The sequence below is a fragment of the Castanea sativa genome, chromosome 7 (genome assembly GCF_040712315.1).
Source record: "Castanea sativa cultivar Marrone di Chiusa Pesio chromosome 7, ASM4071231v1".
Taxonomy (NCBI): Eukaryota; Viridiplantae; Streptophyta; class Magnoliopsida; order Fagales; family Fagaceae; genus Castanea; species Castanea sativa.
The window spans coordinates 18,133,830-18,140,548 of NC_134019.1; the positions used below are offsets into that span (position 1 = coordinate 18,133,830).

General features: G+C 35.3%; 1 pseudogene; it reads right to left on the minus strand.

Annotated features, from left to right (window-relative positions):
• Nucleotides 1-220: 220 nt before the first annotated feature.
• LOC142644080 (7-deoxyloganetin glucosyltransferase-like) lies at nt 221-6,507 on the minus strand (annotated as a pseudogene).
• Nucleotides 6,508-6,719: the final 212 nt, after the last annotated feature.

The window sequence follows — 6,719 nt, forward strand, 5'->3', positions numbered from 1 at the left end:
TTTACCCAAAATTAAAAAAAAAAATAAACACCGGATAAGATTATGCAGATGCTTGTATGTCACTTCATCTCAAGAAATAAACAAAAATGAAGCATAAATAGCAATATCTGCCCTTACGAGATAGAATACTAATTAGCCAAATCACATAATTGGAGTTTATTGCAACAGAAGTGGGAATAGGTTTCCTACAGATATATAACATGATCACATATTGCCGATGAGACAAGGAGAGAAAATTCTTCATAAACTTGAATGTGTTTTTTTTTTTTGGTTTAAACATTTCAAACTTGGAGAACTTCAGCAATCAATTTCTCCATGTTTTTGTTTGAAGAACCGCCAGGTTTTGTAGCCTCCTCTGCCTTGGTCTTCAACTCTATTACATTCTTCTTCATTTCTTTACCCCTTTCACCATTCATTAATTCTCTCACAAGTTTCTCTACTACATCTCTCTGAACATTATTATCAATCTCCTTTCCAATGCCCCACTCAGTACAACTGTACCGACAATTTGTGTGTTGCTCGGCGAATAAAGGCCAAGAGATCATTGGCACTCCACCACACACACTTTCAAGTGCAGAATTCCACCCACTGTGTTATAAAACACCCTATTGATGGGTGCTTCAGGATTTTTTCTTGAGCACACCAAGTTGCTAACATGGCTCTATTCTTCGTTTCGGTTACAAATTCGGGAGGATGAATAACTGAATCACCTGCCACAAGATCTGGTCTTAGAATCCACAAGAATGACTTTTTACTATTTGCTAGCCCCCAAGCAAACTCAGTGAGTTGTTGAGGCTTCATAACAGTTATGCTACCAAAATTTACGTACACTACAGAGTTGGGTTCTTTTGAATTTAGCCATTCCACACAACCTGATTGTTCTTTCCATAGATTGGAATCTATTGATTTCAAATTTTCATCCTTAATCTGATTAGCAAGCAACACAAGTGGTCCAATAGTGTATATACGAGGAAGCATGGAGGATAGAGCATCCAACGCATCTTGTTCAAAGGTGTCAAACGTGTTTAAAATGATACCTGAAGCTCTTGAAGCTCTCTCTGTTTGGCATATAAGGTAATTAAGACTAACATCGTCTTGATCTGTAGTTCTAATGAAACTTGGAAGATCCTTAAGGCAAATATTTTTCATCCCAGGAATCCAATATATTTTAGTCTCCAAGTATCCATTTTTTAGATAGCTCACATCTGAAAATCACACAAAAGTAAAGTGCTCAAATGTTAAAATATTAAAACTAGCATACAAATTTTCAGTGTATGCTCATTCGACATGATAATTCAATATCTATAGGGTGTATTTGACTTAAAGAAAATGTTAATGCAGATAGATTAATTATATATTTACACACACAATGGTTGACCTATAAGAGGTATTGATTATGCTTGAATTAAATTATTCATATGCCTTATTTCAAGGCATAATAAGGGGTCATGACTAAAATATGTACACAACAAAACGTAAAGAACATATACATTGAGCATTCTTACACAAGTACATATTTATCCAAGCATGTACATGTACAAAACAGGTACATATACTTACACTATCTATATAGCCTTAATATATATTGATATTTTTCGGAATACGTTAATAAATTGATATGAATCCTTATGTATGTATTTCTCAACAAAAAAGAAAAAAAAAGAAAAAAAGAATCCTTATGTTTGTGATATGTCTCATGGTCACCTTTAACTATTGCTAAGATTTTCAAGCCTGGGTAAGATTAAATAGATTAGATTGATTATACATTTTTTACTTGCTGCCGTGACTCACTTGCCCAAGTAAAAAATGTTTTTTGCTTAATCTTTTCTTGCAAAACTTATACTTATAGATTGGGATGTTAAACGGTGTATTTCTTTTCTTTTCTTTGCTTTTTTGTTAGAATCATGTAGTAATTAAGAGCAAGGAAGTCAATACCGTACCGGTTTGGCTACCGGTACGATATATTTCGGATACCGGTCAATACCGGTGTACCACTTCAGGTTTACCGCTATTTTATATATATATATATTATATACACACACCAAAATCTAAAAAACCATGTATATAAGCATATAATATTTCACTTATATTATAGTAAATATAAAAGTTTGTCATAAAATATTACCCCAATTTAGAACAAATTATTCATAATTTTAGACTTTAGTATCAATTAAAAGGAAAAACAAAACACAATATAAAAAATAGAAAGCTTAATTGTTCATTGCATACAAAAAAAACAAATAATACTAATAAGTTAATGTAAATAAGTTACCATTATGCCCTTACAAGAATTCAAAAATTACAAAACTAAAAATAAAATAAAAAATAAAAAAAAGCTTTTTTCTGTACCGGCCGGTACGCCCGGTACCGGCCGGCATTGCCCGAAATTGGCTGGTATGGCCGGTACGCGGCCGGTACGGCCAGTATTTTTTTCGGTACAAAATAGAAGTGTATCGGTACCGGTGCACTGGCCGGTACGGTATGTACTGGTATCGATGCACTGGCCGGTACCGGTACGGTATCGACCACCTTGGTTAAGAGTACTATTAGTGAAATGCTGATATAACAAAATTTTGACCTTTATTTCATAAAAGTGTAATTAGAATTTAAGGAAATCTATTGTTAGAGTCCCCTAAGAAATTTAGAGGATTTGAATCCGTAGTAGTAAGGGTGTATTTTACGTCAGCGCTTGAAAAGAAAACATATTCTTTTACATTAGTCTATTTTCACTATTTCATACACGTATCCATAAATCCATAATTGATACAGCAATGCCCACATTTTAACACATAAAAGTGAATGTGAAAAAGTGGATGTTGGATATCGAAACCCTTTTAGCTTCTATATGGAACTTGTACTTGTTGAAATTGGATTTGAATCAAATACGATATAGACTGTCTGAGGGCTAGCTAGCTTATTATGTACTATATGTCTATGGAATCCAATCTATTGTTGAATTCCTTCCAGGGGTGGTGCTATATGTTCTTCAAGGGGTTAATTTTGAAGAAAAAAAAATTAGATATATATAAATTATTTTTTTACTAGATTACTTTACCCTTAAAAATATTTTTGTACACCCGGATCCTCCGGATCATAGATTAGCCAAGCCCAAAACCAAACAACAACATAGATCATTCTCTCTCTCTCTCTCTCTATTTGACTATCTTGGTATCTCCAACTATAAAAGTAAAGAGTAGGTGTTGTGGTTGTGAGTGTTCATATCTTTATTATAAATTTGTATTATAAGTGTGGAATGTGTCTCTAATATTGATTGTGTGCATTAATATTAATGTTATTATTATTTTGTTATAATGTTATTTGTGTGAATGTGTTCATGTATAGTTTAAATATCACATAAAGTGATATAATATAATTTTATATAATTAAATAATTAGTAAATATAGAGGGTCTGTTACATGTGTGTATATTGCTATCATATTATAATTGATATATTTAAGTTTTATTTTTACTAAAATTTTTTAATTTAAATTTATTAATTAAAATTTCTTGTAGCCACCACTAATTCCTTCCATATTAAACCATTAAAAGCTAACGTACGTATAATTAGATAAGTTTTTTTTTTTTTTTTTTTGCTGAATGTATAATTAGATAGGTTAATAAATTAGTGATGCAGACGAAAGATATGTGTATAGTAGGGTTTATAGCAAATTAGTGATACCTTTAAGGGGTGTTAAACCTCATTCAACTAGATGGCGATAATGCATATAACCCAAGAAGCCGCACGAGCTAGGTGTCCAGAAAAGCACATTTGGAATTCCAAATTTCTCAGCAGCGTCAAGAGTGAAGGACATGCAACCATCGGAGATAATTGAGGTCACAGGTGGCCTGTCCCAAGACGAAGTGTTGTTGAGCTTGGAAATGAGGTTGCAAAGTGGGAGTAGGCCATTCTTTGAGATGGAAACGGAAAGAGATGGGATGTCTTGGCTAACATCTGCGTCCGATGGTGGTAGGCCATCGGGAATGATTTCGAAGTGAAAGTCCGGCAAGCCGTCAAGGGAGTTGGGGCCTCTGGACCTGAGTAAGCGTTTGTGGTTGTACTCCGTGTTTACAAAAGTTATGTAAAGGCCTTTATGGTGAACGAGTTTGGCTAACTTAAGCATTGGGTTTATGTGACGTTGAAGTGGGTATGGGATGCAAACAACATGAGGTCTAAAAGCTGTTTAGTTAATTTTTAATTTTTAATTAATGCTGTTTAGTTTTTAATTTTTAATTATTTAAATAATGCTGTTTAGTTAAGTTAATAATATAGAAGTAGTCTTCCTACTCTTTAAGGCGGAAACTATCAAACCTATCTCAAATGTAACACAAATTTATCTGTCCAATTTTTTATGCTCCATGATCACAATTTGCTATGTAATAATTTTATTTTTCTTATAAGATAACAATTTTAAAAAAATGGAAAAAAAAAAAAAAAACACATAGTAGAATATGATTGGTGAAGTATAAAGTAAAATACAAAGGAATAGAAGTTTTGTATTCCCTGAAATGAGTATTTTAAAATGAGGTACCATTAACAAGTGTCCTAAGAACACATGTTAAGGATTAATAAATGTTCAATTATGATTCGTAAATACACATTTTTTAATAAGAAAAGACATTTGATAATGATTTGTTGACTTACAAGCACAAATTTATTGTTGTTAAATGTGTTTTTTGCATATATATATATGTGCACTGTAAGTGCACAATTTGTGCCCGGACCCAAACGCGTGATCGGCTCAGGCCCAAAGAGCCTTATACAATCAAATTTGTAAAACGTGGGCTTGAAACCTAGATCTTCTGAATATTGGACAACAGATAGACGGGCTAGATTGCCACAATCTAGACAATCAATAGATAAGAATAACAGAAACTCTCCTTAAACATAAGCCGAGGATAACTTGTATAGCCTTTCTTTCTTTTTCACAATATATTGTAATTGAAGAAGCCCCCTCCTTTTTCCTTCTCTTTTTTCTTTTATATCACTCTTCCTCTTTCCTTCACCTTCCACTTGTAGCACAAATCAACAATTTAGATACTTGTCTCATCCACCGCCCTCTAAAAGTCTTCAAACAATAGCTGGAAGGCTGAACATTACTGTTCAGAGGTCATTTTCCTATTAATGCGGTCAAAGAGGTAGGTGCAGGGTCTTTAATGCGGTGCTAGTAGCATTTCTCCTTGATATTTCTCAAACGTTCTTCCTCTCTACAACCATATGGAACACATCTTTACCCACCAGGCCTTCCATAATTCTCTCCCCAACATTATGTCGTGTCAAATGATCTTTAATTGATTTAGCCGAGGAGACACCTCTCCTCGGACAACCTCATCAATCTTTCTAGCACGAGTTGACTTGTGGGCCTCAAAGGCTCTGCTTGAACAGGCTCACACAGCCAATATCAGGCCCAAGGCCCAAATACGTGTTTTGACCATTTTACTCCCACAATAGCCCCTCAAAACTTCATTTTTCTCCCCAACCGAGAAGAAAATTGGAGTTTTGAACCAACGACACAGTCTCCACATGCCTTGTGAATCGTCACACATGAAAGAGTCACTTCGCTTCTTTTAAACCACTTCTGACACTTCGAAATCCATAACGCCCACATTAATGGCTATAAGTCACACTTTGTCCTCCGCGTTCAACAGGGAGATGCGCATCTAACGGTCCGGATTCTTTCTCAAATTTGGGCGGGATAATTCCCATTCAATGCTGCCTTCCACACGCCAAAACACCTAGGAAACCGAAACTCAACCTCTCAGTTCAGAAATCAATCAAATCTCAAAATCTCTTATTCTCTTTCCTCTCAAGAAGCTCGCGAAGAAGTATCTGCCTCTTTTTCATAAGTTCTCAAAATTTTCTTTTAAACTCATTTCTTCTCGGCTATTGTCCTCGGCCATTAATTACATCATTTTCCTCTCTAAATATCCATTCTTACCCCCACCAAATGGGTAGATTTAAGTGTCTAGTAGATACCGATGCCGGTATAAAGGGTTTTTGGGCTAAAGATCACATTCCTCATAACGTAGGCTTAAGATATTGCCCCCCTGAAGCCATAGCTAACGATAGGGAGGAAGGAGAAGTTGTTATTCCCATCATCGCATTCTTAGAAGGTGGGATGACACTTTCCATGAAAAATGTAACCAGCGAATACATCTGCAACCATAAGTTATGCCTAGACCAATGTACACCCAATGTGTTTAGAGTTTTAGGCTGTGTTTACACTCTAAATGAGCAAATGGGTCTAAACCTCACATGGCACGACGTCGTTTATATGTACAAGTGCCACAAGCTTAAAGATGTAGGATACTACCTCAAATCTAGGTCTAGTGTCGTTAGGCTCATATCTTGTCTTCCCAAATCCAACAAAGGTATAAAGGACGATTACCTGATTGCTTTTGGAATGTGGCACGACGGTCCTCATTGCCCAGTCGAATGGGGAACCCCAGATGTGACTCCATAAGAATTAGATTCCCTAACCCATGATTTGGTTCTATTAACTTTACCATTTCTGGTTAAATTGTATGCTATTACTTCTTTATTTGGTATTTATTGCTGATTTAACCATGCTTGTCTCCTCGGATGTTTTTGCAGACAAACAACACATACGGCCCCGTCTAAGCCTTTGCAACGTCGCAGACCTCAATTGCGTTCTACGATCCGAGGTGTTTGTGAGCGAAGACTTGCAAGTAAGGGCAGCCCATCTCATATTGGGATACGA